The sequence below is a fragment of the Hemitrygon akajei genome, chromosome 11 (genome assembly GCF_048418815.1).
Source record: "Hemitrygon akajei chromosome 11, sHemAka1.3, whole genome shotgun sequence".
Taxonomy (NCBI): Eukaryota; Metazoa; Chordata; class Chondrichthyes; order Myliobatiformes; family Dasyatidae; genus Hemitrygon; species Hemitrygon akajei.
The window spans coordinates 134389533-134403027 of NC_133134.1; the positions used below are offsets into that span (position 1 = coordinate 134389533).

Below are 13495 nucleotides of genomic sequence, written 5' to 3' on the forward strand. Positions count from 1 at the left end.
CTGTGAATTTTTCATGATCTTCAGGTAAAACAAAAGATTTGTAATGAATACCACTATGTAAAGTGGTTTCATAAAGGGATGATTTTACCTAAAGAAGTTTTTTTTGAAGTGACTAATAACAACTACAGAAGCTCCAAACTCAATACAGGTACAAATATTCAAAATCAGAATCAATTTTGCAAACTGGGCATAGCTGATTCCAGTATTAAACAAGCAATATGTAAAACCAACCATTTAAGCTTGCTCCCTGCGTCTAACATTTTATTGCTGATTCTTTTCACTTTGAACTTGAGCAAAGAACTGTTTGCACATCAAAAGAACTCCTAAGATTCCACCGTACAGGAAAGGTCCATAGTTGAAACTCTGTAATCAATTTTACTATTCAAACAATTTAACTTAATGCTATAATGCCATGATATAAAAAGTATTTACATTTCTTAAGTCAGGAAAAACTTCAAAATAAATGTTACTTTTTGGTAGCATACTTAAAAGGCTAGTTTACTAATAAGCTGCAGATTTGCTGATTCCAAACATTTTCTAGGTACCCTTTCCCCCTAAATTAGTAGCCCTAAATATTTAGCAAGTTCGCCGTAGAGTGTGTGTTTATCACTCTTACATTTTTAGTGAAATAAAGCGAAAGGTCATTGCACTATTTATGTTTTCTATTGATCGCAGAAGATGCAAAGACAAATCATCTTGATCTAAGGAACGTAATGAAATAAAATATAAAATGCTATGTAAATATATATAGGTCATGTGCTGTCCTTGGCGGAGTTCACTCAGTTTCTCTCAGCTACATCAGATTCGTCTGTTATGTCTAGGAAACCTATTAACAAACTGCAGGTGAAAGTGTGTTCAACGAAACACCTTGACAACACGATTTTATTTCAATCCATTCGGTTGTTTCCCTTCAGCGCCGCAATATCCCAGCGCCATCTTAGTGTCATTAATACGTGTTCAAATGTCATGTTTCAAAAAGTGTAAGGACACCCATTTTACACTTTAATCTCTCCAGTACACCTGCACCGCTCGGTATGTATGCCTGCACTGAAAAGCCGCTCGCTGAGTTTTATACGAACCATGTAGAAATCTGATAATCATCCGCCCAACTAAACTGAACAACATAAACTTGATATGTGAAAAAAGGTGGCGCGTGGATTGACCTTGATAAGAGCCAATGAGAGATGAGGAAACACACATCATTCCAAAGCTTGGCCTATCAGTCGGCGTTGGGCGGGGCTTTTCTCCTAGCAGGTTGGGTTGAGTCACAAAGGCGTTGGGTGGTCAACCTGCGATCTGCAGCGACGCAGGTGACGCCGCCGTCCGTACAGTGTACGCCGTCCAGCCCGTCAGCGTCCTGACGTCCCGCAGGCACCCGCGGACGGCACCCGCCGTGGGGACTCGGCCGAAAACCGGTGAAAACGCTCCGGAGTACTCAGTTCTTACCTGTGCGTCGAGTCGCCGGAGAGCGTCTTATTAAATCCGAAACCAAACATAGACCGGGTCACAAGCGGCAACGTAACTGTTTCAGGAGAGCGCGGCTAAGCGCAGGGGACGTCGATCTGCTGACGCACGTATAAGGAACGTACGTAACCCAGGACGTCATTTGCGTCACGGGAAGTCTGTGGGGGAATGCTGATGAAGCTGCTCCCAGCAAAGTCTGTGGGAGTGCAAATATTGTTACTGTCATTGGTAAATACAACTGTACTAAAGTAAAGCGCAAAGACACAATGCCGATAATTAAATAGAATTATTGGGTTTACTGTTTTTCTTTGGCCATTTTTTATTCCAAAGAGTTGCTTGACTAAGTAGATTGTGGAGCAGAACAACTTGAATGGAGCCTTATCTGAATTGTCACCCCATTATCACTCTATGAGGTGTAGACCATGATCCATAGAGTCAGAGAGCAATACAACACACATGCAGGCCCCCTGATCCAACCAGTCCATGTTGGCCAGATGATATTTGGCATTTAGTGACATTTCATTCATTCAAGTAAAATTTCCATGCTTGAGTAGAACGGAAATATAGGAAGGTTTAACTGGGAGACAATAACTTCCAGGGCTTGCAACTTCACTTTTGTCTACTCTCAGCAAGTGCAGGAAACAGACATTTCCATTCACTTCAGCTGTAACATTTCTAACTGAACTTGCTAAGACATTAACCAAGGTGAGAATAAAAAGCAGATTTTATGTACTTCATGGCTGGCATCACTCAGTTGTAATCTGACCATATAATCAAAAGAGAATGCTTATTTTGTTTTTAAGAGGCAGACAGTATATTAAAAACTTATCATCAAAATGTGTAGTATATTGCACACTTGAACCCTGGATGAGTTTCACTATACCATCTTGACTTTCTCACCAGCAGAGGAAAGTAACTCAAAAATAAGCAGTCTAATTGCTTGGAGCAGATCAGAGATGAGCAGCAATGCAAAAATTGTCATTTCATAATGCAGCAGTGCAATAGGATATGGAGTGTAAAGTGAGTTCAAGTCATAAGGAAAGATGCTAGGTATGGAGTCTGATGTGTATTTTTTCATTATAGATTAATATGTTCATACTTAAAATAGAAACATAAATTGATCATGTTGTCATTAAAATTACCGATTGTAGGTGATTAACATGTATTGCCAGTTGGAAATGTACCTACTGAATTCTCCAGCTATTTTACAGAAACTAAAAATAGAAATATAAAAGAAAAATTGTCTCGATGCTGGTGGTCTGAAATAACATCAAAGAGTGCTGAGAAGCTTCAGCAGGTCAGGCAATATCAATGGAGAACAGGTTTCAAAACCATGCCTTTAATATGTACATATTGGGTACATAGCAATCTTCCCTTACTTGGTCTTGTCTGTTTTTGTGCAGTTCCAAGTGACTCGACCATTTAGTGTTGACTTCCAAGATTCTGGCAAATAGTACATAAAAACATGAGGATTTTCTTTGGGCAGTTAAGATTCATAACTTTTATAGATCAGTACAATATTATATTTTTGTGACAATAGGCAAATGGCTTACTCCTAGCACATCAAATACAGCAATCGGATTGGAAGACTTCTTGACTCACAGAATGGAACAAACTGCTGATTCAGAAAAGGCAAAAGGTGGTGGTGTATGTGTTTCATGTTAAATTCGGTGGTGCTCCAATGTGGCGCTTTTATCAAACTTGTGTTCCCCCAATCTTGAACAGATCAAATGCACTCCGTTCTATTTAGTGAGGGACTTCTCATCCATGATCCTCACCAGAGTTTACATACTAGCAGTGGCCGACTATGACTAGATACAGCATGATGCCGTCTCCAAACAAGAAACAGTCCAGCCTGACACATTTAAAATTATAGTCGGGGACTTCAACCAGGCTTGTTTCAAGAAACCCCCGCCCAAGTACCATCAGAATATATCCTGTAGACCAGAGGTCCCAACACACTAGATCACTGTTATACTAAGATAAAGAATGCCTATCATTCCATGCCCAGACCATATTTCAGGAAATCCGAAACTTCTGCTACCTGCATAAAGGCAGAGGCTAAAGAACAAGGTTACAGAGATTAAGGCAACAAAGAGGTGGTCACGGACTGCGGAGGAGAGGCTACTGGATTTTCTTGAGTTGATGAACTGGTCCCGTGTTCAAGGACTTACCTGTGGATCTGAAGGAATACCATTATATAAACAGTTGTAGATGATTGTCCCACCACAAATTCAATCAGTCTTCCACATTCAGAATCCCTGGATGAACCATGAGATCCATGATCTGCTGAGGGCCAGATCAGAGGTCCAGGTACAATCTCATGAACGAAGTGGCAATTGCAGACTAAAGTCGAATCAATGAAGGATGCTCATAGTTGTGGCAATGCTTGAATATTACCAGCTCTTATAAAGTAAAATCAAGCAACATAAATAACAAACAGGGCTTCACTTCCAGATGAGCTCAAAGTTCGAAGTAAATTTTATTATCGGACTACATGTACAGTGGCATGCAAAACCTTGGGCACCCCTGGTCAAAATTTCTGTTACTGGGAATAATTAAGTGAGTAGAAGATGAACTGATCTCCAAAAGTCATAAAGTTAAAGATGAGACATTCTTTTCAACATCTTAAGTAAGATTAGTGTATTATTTTTGTTTTGTACAATTTTAGAGTGGAAAAAAAGGAAAGGAGCGCCATGCAGAAGTTTGGGCACCCCAAGAGATTTGAGCTCTCAGATAACTTTTACCAAGGTCTCAGACCTTAATTAGCTTGTTAGGGCTATGGCTTGTTCACAATCATCGTTAGGAAAGGCCAGGTGATGCAAATTTCAAAGCTTTATAAATACCCCGACTCCTCAAACCTTGTCCCAACAATCAGCAGCAATAGGCTCCTCTAAGCAGCTGCCTAGCACTCTGAAAATTAAAATAAATGATACCCACAAAGCAGGAGAAGGCTAGAAGAAGATAGCATAGCATTTTCAGGTAGCCATTTCCTCAGTTCGTAATGTAATTAAGAAATAGCGGTTAACAAGAACGGTGGAGGTCAAGTTGAGGTCTGGAAGACCAAGAAAACTTTCTGAGAGAACTGCTCATAGGATTGGTAGAAAGGCAAATCAAAACCCCTGTTTGACTGCAAAAGACCTTCAGGAAGATTTAGCAGACTCTGGAGCCTGCACTGTTCTACTGTGCAGCGACACGTGCACAGATAAAACCTTCATGGACGAGTCATCAAAGGGAAACCTTTTCTGCAGCCTCACCACAAAATTCAGCGTCAGAAGTTTGCAAAGGAACATCTAAACAAGCCTGACGCATTTTGGAAACAAGTCCTATGGACTGATGAAGTTAAAGTAGAACTGTTTGGCCACAATGAGCAAAGGTATGTTTGGAGAAAAAAGGGTGCAGAATTTCATGAAAAGAACACCTCTCCAACTGTTAAGCATGGGGTGGATCGATCATGCTTTGGGCTTGTGTTGCAGCCAGTGGCACAGGGAACATTTCACTGGTAGAGGGAAGAATGAATTCAATTAAATACCAGCAAATTCTGGAAGCAAACATCACACTGTCTGTAAAAAAGCTGAAGATGAGAAGAGGATGGCTTCTACAACAGGATAATGATCCTAAACACCCCTGAAAATCCACAATGGACTACCTCAAGAGGCGCAAGCTGAAGGTTTTGCCATGGCCCTCACAGTGCCCAGACCTAAACATCATCAAAAATCTGTGGATAGACCTCAAAAGAGCAGTGCATGCAAGACGGCCCAATAATCTCACAGAACTAGAAGCCCCCAGACAAGGACTGAAATACTCTTAGCTGGCTACAGAAAGTATTTGCAAGTGTGATACTTGCCAAAGGTGGTGTTACTAAGTACTGACCGTGCAAGGTGCCCAAACGTTTGCTTTGGGCCCTTTTTCCTTTTTTTGTTATTTTGAAACTGTAAAAGATGAAAATAAAAAAAGTAATCTTGCTTAAAATATTAAAGAAATGTGTCATCTTTAACTTTGTCTTTTGGAAATCAGGTCATCTTTTACTTGCTTAGCTATTCAGAGTAACAGAAATTTTGACCAGGGGTGCCCAAACCTTTGCATGCCACTATATATCACCACATACAACCCTGAGGTTCTTATTCCTGCAGGCATTCTCTGCAAATCGATAGAACAGTAACCACAACAGAATCAATGAAAGATCAAGTAGAGCATAGAAGACAACAAAATAAATAAATAGCAATAAATAATGACAGCATGAAATAACAAGACGTAAAGTCTTTAAAGTGAGATCATTTGTCGTGGGAACATCTCAATAGATGAGTGTAGTTATCCTCTTTTGTTCAGGAGCCTGATGGTTGAGGGGTAGTAACTGTTCTTGGACCTGGTAGTTTGAGTCTTGAGGCACTTATACCTTCTATCTGATGCAACAACAAGAAAAGAACATGGTCTGTGTGGTGAGGATCTTTGATGATGGATGCTGCTTTACTATGATAGTGATTCATATAGATGTGCTTAGTGGTTGGGAAGGCTTTATGTGTGATGTACTGGGCCGAATCTGCTACCTTTTGTAGGAATTTCCATTCAAAGGCATTGGTGTTCCAATATCAGGCTGTGATGTAGCCAGTCAGTACACTTTCCACTACACATCTATAGAAGTTGGTGAAAATTTTTGGTGTCATGCCTCTGTGCAGACCACTGAGGAAGTAGAGGCATTATCATGCTGTCTTTGCAATTACATTTATATGATGGGTCCAGGACAGGTTCTTCTGAGGTAGTAACATCCAGGAATCTGAAGTTACTGACCCTCTGATCCTCCTATGAGGACTGGCTCATGGACCTCTGGTTTCCCTCTCCTGAAGTCTACAATCAGTTCCTTGGTCTTTCCAACATTGAGTGCAAGGTTATGACACCATTCAGCCAAGTTTTCACTCTCTCTCTAGTATACTGATGCATCACAACCATTCACACGACCCACCACAGTGGTGTCATCAGCTTTAGAAACATAGAAAACCTACAGCACAATACAGGCCCTTTGGCCCACAAAGTTCTGCTGAACATGTCCCTACCTTAGAAAAAACTAGGCTTACCTATAGCCCTCTATTTTACTAAGCTCCATATACCTATCTAAAAGCCTCTTAAAAGACCCTATCGTATCCACCTCCACCACCGTTGCTGGCAGCCCATTCCATGCACTCACCACTCTCTGTGTAAAAAACATACACCTGACATCTCCTCTGTACCTACTCCCCAGCACCTTAAACATGTGTCCTCTTGAGACAACCATTTCAGCCCTGGGAAAAAGCCTCTGGCCATCGACACAATCAATACCTCTCATCATCTTGTACACTTTGACCATCAAAACATTGAAGAACCTTCACAAACTCCCACAACCCCTGATGATCCAGTGATTTCAGTCTCTGGGGCCAATGTGCGAGTATCTGTCAGGAGGGTGAACCCATAGAAAGCATCTTGCCCAGACAGATGACCTGACCAAATACTAAAGACCTACGCTGATCAACTGGCTGGAGGTTCACTGAGATCTTTAACCTCTTGCTTCGGCTGTCTGAGGTATCCACCCGCTTCAAGCAGGCTTTAATTAGACCAGTGTCTAAGAAGAATGTGATAACCTGCTTCAATGAATATTGTCCAGTACCACTTACATCCACAGTGATGAAGTGCTTTGAGAGGTTGGTGCTGAAACGTATCAACTCCTGCCTGAGAAATGAATTGGATCTACTCCAATTTGCCTACCAGAGCAACACATCCACAGCCGATGCCATCTCATGGGCTCTTCGCTCAACCCTAAAACACCTGGACATCAAAGGTGCATACATCAGGATGTTCTCTATTGACTACAGCTTCACATCCAATACTATCACCCCCCTCAAAAGTAATCAATAAGCTTTAATACCTTAGCATCAATACCTCCTTGTGCAATTAGATCCTCAATTTCCTCGTTTGTGAACACCAGTCCATTTGGATTGGCAAAAACATCTCCTCCATGATCTCCATCAGCACAGGTGCACCTCAAGGCTGTGTGCTTAGCCTCCGGCTCTACTCACTTTACTCTTATGAACGTCTGGCTAAGCACAGCTCCAGTATCATACTCATGTTCGCTGACAACCTCTTACCTTTGTCAACAAGACTAAGGAGTTGATTATTGACTTCAGGAGGGGGAAGCCAAAAGTCCATGAGCCAGTCCGAGGACCCGTCCTGGGCCAAGCACGTGAGTGGAATTATGGAAAATGCATGACAGCACCTCGACTTACTTAAGTGTTTGTGAAGATTCGGCATGAAATCTAAAATTTTGAAAACTTCTGTGATGGAAAGTATACTGACCGGTTGCAACTCAGCCTGGTATGAAAAAATCCGACAAAAAAATATAGTGGATTCAGCCAAGTGCATCGTGGTAAAGCCCTCTCCAATGTTTGAGCACATCTACATAGAGTAATGTTGCAGGAAAGCAGCATCCATCATCAGGAACCCCACCACCCAGCTCATGCTCTCTTCTCACTGTTGCTATCAGATAGAAGGTACAGAAACCTCAGGACCCACACTATCATGTTCCGGAACAGTTATTACCCCTCAACCATCAAGCTCATGAAGCAAAGAGGATAACTTCGCTCAAATTCACTTGGCCATCACTGAATTGTTCAAACAACTTATGGACTTACTTTCAAGGACACATATATATATACACACATACACACACACATATATATATATATATATATATATATATATATATATATATACACACACACGCACACTTTGATAATAAATTTACTTTAAACTTTGAACATCATAGCAGGGCAGGGAGGGACAATGGGGAGAGTTTGATCTTGCAATATTGCATAACTGGCTGAGAACAATCTTCATTATTTTAGGTCATAAAACCTAGAATAGTACAGCACAGGAACAGGCCATTCAGCCTACTGTTGTGCAGAACCAATTCAATTAATAATCAAATGTCTAACTCAACTAATCTCTTCTGCATACACAATGTCCATATTCCTCCATTTTCCTCACATTCATGCAGCTATCTAAATGTCTCTTAAAAGTCCCTAATTCATCTGCCTCTAACACCGACTAGGCAGAACAATCTAGGCATCCACCACTCTGTGGAAATAAACTTGTTCCTCACATCTCTTCTAAAACTACCACTCTTACCTAAAGTGCATGCTCTCTGATATTAGATATTTCAACCCTGGGAAAAAAGATGCTGTCTACCTATGCTTCTCATAATGTTAAAAACCTCTATCATATCTCCCCTCAGCCTCCGCCACTTTGGCACAGAGAACAATCCCAATTTGTCCAACCTTTTGATATAGCACATGGCCTCTAATCCAGGCAACATCCTGGTAAACTTTTTCTACACCCTCTCGACATTCTTCCCATAAAGGGGTAACCAGAACTGTATGCAACATTCCAGATGCAGCCTAAGGCTGCAACATAACTTCTTAACTTTTGAGCTCAGTGCCTCAACTAATAAAGGCAAGCATGCCATATGCCTTTTCAACCACCCCATCAATCTGTGTAGCCACTTTCAGGGAACTATGAACTTGGACCCCAAGATCCCTCTGCTCATCAACACCATTAAGGATCTTGCTCTTATCAGTGTACTGTCTCCTTATATTTCACCTGCCAAAGTGCAACACTTCACATTTGGCCGGGTTAAACTCTAAGTGCTATTTCTCCTCCCATATCTGCAACTGATTTATATCCTGCTGCATTCTTTGCCAGTCATCTACGCTATCCACAAAACCACCGATCTTCATATCATCTGCAAACTTACTAACACACTCATTTCCATTTACACCCAGGTTATTTATATAAGTCACAACAGCAAAGGCAGAACATTAGTAGTCACAGTCCTCCAAGTAGGATAAGTCCCTTCAACCGTCACCATCTGTCTTCGATGGTAAGCCTGTTCTGAATCCAAACAGTCAATTCACATTTGATCCTATGTGTCTTAATCTTCTGGTTGAGCCTTCCATGAGGGACCTTGTCAAATGCTTTACTAATATCCATGTAGACAACATCCACAGCTCTATCTTCATTAATCACCCTTATCACTTCATCAAAAAACTCAATCAAGTAATTAAGACATGACTTGCCCTGTACAAAGCCATGTCGGCTCTCCCTCATTAGGCCATGGTTTTCCAAATGTTTATAAATCCTATCCCCAAGAATTGTCTCCAGTTGCTTCCCTATCACTCACCAATCTATGGTTTCCAGGATTATCCCTGGTTTCCCTTTCATTAACAGCATTAGATACTCGCCAGTCCTCTGGCACCTCACCTGTGACTAGAGAGGATACAATAATATTTGTCAAGGTCCCAGCAATCTCTTCAGTTGCCTCTCACAATATCCTGGGGTATTTCCCATCAGGCCCTGGGGACCGAACCACCATAATGCTCTTTAGGAGATCCATCACCACTGTTCCCTTTAAGTTGCACAGGTGCAAGGCCACACAGAAACCAAAATGCTCCCACAAACAGTCTTAGCTGACGTTCAGCTGGAATTTTCTTTCATATAATAATAATTTAATTTTGAAATCTATGCTAATTGCAAAATATCCTGTAATTAATTGCATTCATAAATATAATTCATACATTTTCTAAATAATAAATAGACCGCAATCTTTACTTTGGAACATTTTAGACCTTCAATGCATTTACATTGTCAATGTTTCAAGTTACAACACAGGTACAAATTGTAACATTTAACACAGAATGGAAGTCAGCCGCTCATTCTAATAAAATGCTGCCCCACTGAATGCTCACACCATCTAGTCAAAATATTTTATTTTTGCCATTGTGCCTGTCAGTTGTTTTGACTGCCTGGCATCATTTACTTGTATTTTGAGTTATGCTTTGTGTTTGTTTTATGTCAAAGATTCTATATTCTGACTTACTTGAGAAGTAATATTTTGAAAAGATCATTATCTAATGGACTTTTAAATTTAAAAATTGATAGAACAAGGTAAAATTTCATTTATATAAAATTGTATGATTGTGATTATTTCACTAAAATTATAAATCTTTCAAATTACCTTGTTAAATTTTTCAAATAATAATGATTTTATTTTAGTATCCCAAGTATGTCAAGAAGAAAAGCAGAAGAGTTAAATGCTTTGAAGAACAAAGGTTTTACAAAATTTAAGGTAGAATGTGCTTTTGCAACTCGTAGATATTGAAGTACCATTTCTGCATCAAAAACAAAAAATAAAGTTTGGAGATATTTTTCCATATCAAGATGCTGGTGATGTATGCACCATTTCTTCAGAAGTGAAAGTTGGGAGTGAGTTCAATAGTCAAAAAAATGGGAAGAATGGAAGTTAGATTACTTAGAACAACATCTTAACCAGAGAATTCATATACAGTAGATGCATTTATGAAATTACACAACCAAAAGATATGTGGAATTTTCCACATGTTAACTGAAACTCCAGAAGAGCATGAAGAAGAGTGAAACAAGATGCACAGATGAAGTCTAACTATGGTATGGTCACAGTGGTAATTGATAACTCTATTTTAACAATTAAATGTAATGCTTCTAGGCACTCCGTGCTAGAAGTTAATGCACATATGCCAAATATCTAAGTATACCAGAGAAATGCAAGAACACTGTATTTGAATTTGTTGAGTGCATCAGCTTTGTTCTTTAGAAACAGGTAATGGAAGAATTGTGGGATTCTGCTTTCCATACACTAATTGCTGGCAAAAGTTCAGACATTTCTGCACAGAAAGTATTCATGTTGTATTTTAAGTTTTGACCTGAAAATGAAACTTATTAAAAGACTGTGTTTGTGAGTACTTGGAAACTAGCTGCATGTGGCAATATCGCTATTGATGAAGCAATAAAAAAATTATATCAGCAACAACCTTGATGTTCAAAAGAGGTGATGTTGACGTCAAATGAGGCAAATGTTATGCTTGGAAAGAATAATAGTATTGCAGCAATTCTTCAACGAGAAATAAAACATCTCTCTGAACAACATTGCATTTCACACAGAGAAGACGACACTTTGAAAAAAAAAGAATCAATTACGCAGGATATAGAAAGACTGCGACTAACGGTCCAATGTTCAGCTGGTCGTCAGTTAAAAAAAGAAAGCTAGAAGAATTAGAGAATGACACAGAGCGTGATGTTTTGTCATTTAGACCACTAAACTGTCAGGACATTTTGCTGTTGTTTTAATGCGGAATTACGAAGGTTTGATCCAGTATTACAAAGAGAACGCTAATGAATGTAACAATCCAATCAGCACGTACTGCCTAAAGATTTTGACCAATCCACAATATTGAGTAGCATTTACTGTCCTTAATGATGTTTTAGAAGATTTGACAACTCTTTGTAAATTCCTTCAGAAAAGTGGTATGAATACAACTGAAGCACCACAGTATGCAAAAGCAAACGTTAACAATTTACTGTCGCAGTATCTTCGTGATACCATTTATTGGAGTGACCAAGTGAAAGATCTGCTTGTATCTATAAATTCTGACGTTGATTCTCCACCTATTATTCATTCAAAATGTGTGTAATCATTTGAGTAGTAGGTTTCCTGATGATGCATTAAGAGACTGGCAAGCTTTTGACCCTGTTGCTGTTGCAAACACAACCAATTTACAAAAAAAACTCAGCTACGATTATTTACTATGATGAAAGTGTTGCCTCAAAACGATTGTAGCAATACTATGATTTCAAATGTGTCGTTTCTGAGAAAGTTCAGACTGGTTCAACAAAGACATTCACTGATATATTGAACTAAGTGCTTAGAAACGAAGAATTTGAAGAACTGTCAATTCTTGTTGACATCTTCGAAACATTTCAAGCTGACCATGAATATGGATTCAGTCTTATGAACTTAATCAAATGTAAATCTAGCAACAGAATAGAAGTGGAACTTCTGGATGATCTAATGAGGATTAAGACGCATCTTTCATCTGGATGCAAAATTAATCTGGACAGTGTTTAAAGACAATGGATTTGTAATAAAGATAGACGAGAAGAAGTTTACAAAACGTGAAAGATTTTGTGCTGTATTTCATACTTTTCAATTACTAAATAAAATGAAAGGTATGTCATTTTTTCAATTTTCGTTCTAAATATTCTCAGTATGCATATAACAAAGAAAACATTTGAAGTGCTGCACAGATTTCAGGCTATGTAAAAAATCTCTTGCTCAGAGCAATGCTTGTTCTGCGCAGCTGTGGAATAAAAATTAGCTAGAAGGTTGCTGCCAACACGACCTCCTCCTTTACTTCAAAGTGCCCTAGCATATTAATACTCTTGGCCCTGATCCCCTATCCTCCACGTCCTTCCCCCTGGTAAATAACGTTGTAAAGCACTCATTAAGGACCTCATCCACATCCTCGGCATCCAAGCAAACATTCTCCTCTTTATCCTTGAGTGGTCCCATCCTCTCCCTATTTATCTTCTTGCACCTGATGTATGTATAGAATGCTTTGAGATTCTCTTTAATCCTTCATGCCTCTGCCTTAGTAAGACTATTTTCAATAATTCAGGTTCTCATATGAAAGGTAGAAGATAAATATGTTAAACACGTGGAATTATCAAACAAATTTGAAAGTATTTGTTATTTTGCATATGTTGGGCACATAGAGCCAAGGAAATATTCTGAGTTCACTAATGCACAGATCTATTACCTTTTCCTTCAAGCTGTAACGTTAGGTTTGCAGTCTGCCCTTGATTTCTGAGAATTGCTGAGCATCTGCTTTCGCTGCAGATTTTTTTTGCTCATATTGCTAAAAGTTATGTGTTTCTCAAGGTGATCAGGCCACGGGCATTGAACATAATTTGCTGATCTGTGTACCAGCAAATATTGAAATTTAATGGCAATGTTATATTTTTGTTTACTAAATCCTATTCATATCAAACATAGTAGACCACTTCAGCTAAATAAGGGTCCTTTGGCCCAAAATATTGTGCTGGCCCATATAGGCCTATTCAAGAATCAACCTAACCTCCCCCCTCACATCCCATAATCCTATCTTCATTTTTTAAGTGTCCCTATTCTATT

At 39.4% G+C, this 13495-nt stretch overlaps 1 protein-coding gene across 2 annotated transcripts in view; it reads right to left on the bottom strand.

Annotated features, from left to right (window-relative positions):
• Positions 1-1579, bottom strand: part of gmeb2 (glucocorticoid modulatory element binding protein 2) — a 65302-nt gene extending 63723 nt beyond the window's left edge. For both annotated transcript variants that reach the window (XM_073061705.1, XM_073061704.1), the window contains exon 1: positions 1447-1579. The gene's annotated coding sequence lies outside the window, so the exon portion shown is untranslated. The remainder of the gene's footprint in view (positions 1-1446) is intronic.
• Positions 1580-13495: the final 11916 nt, after the last annotated feature.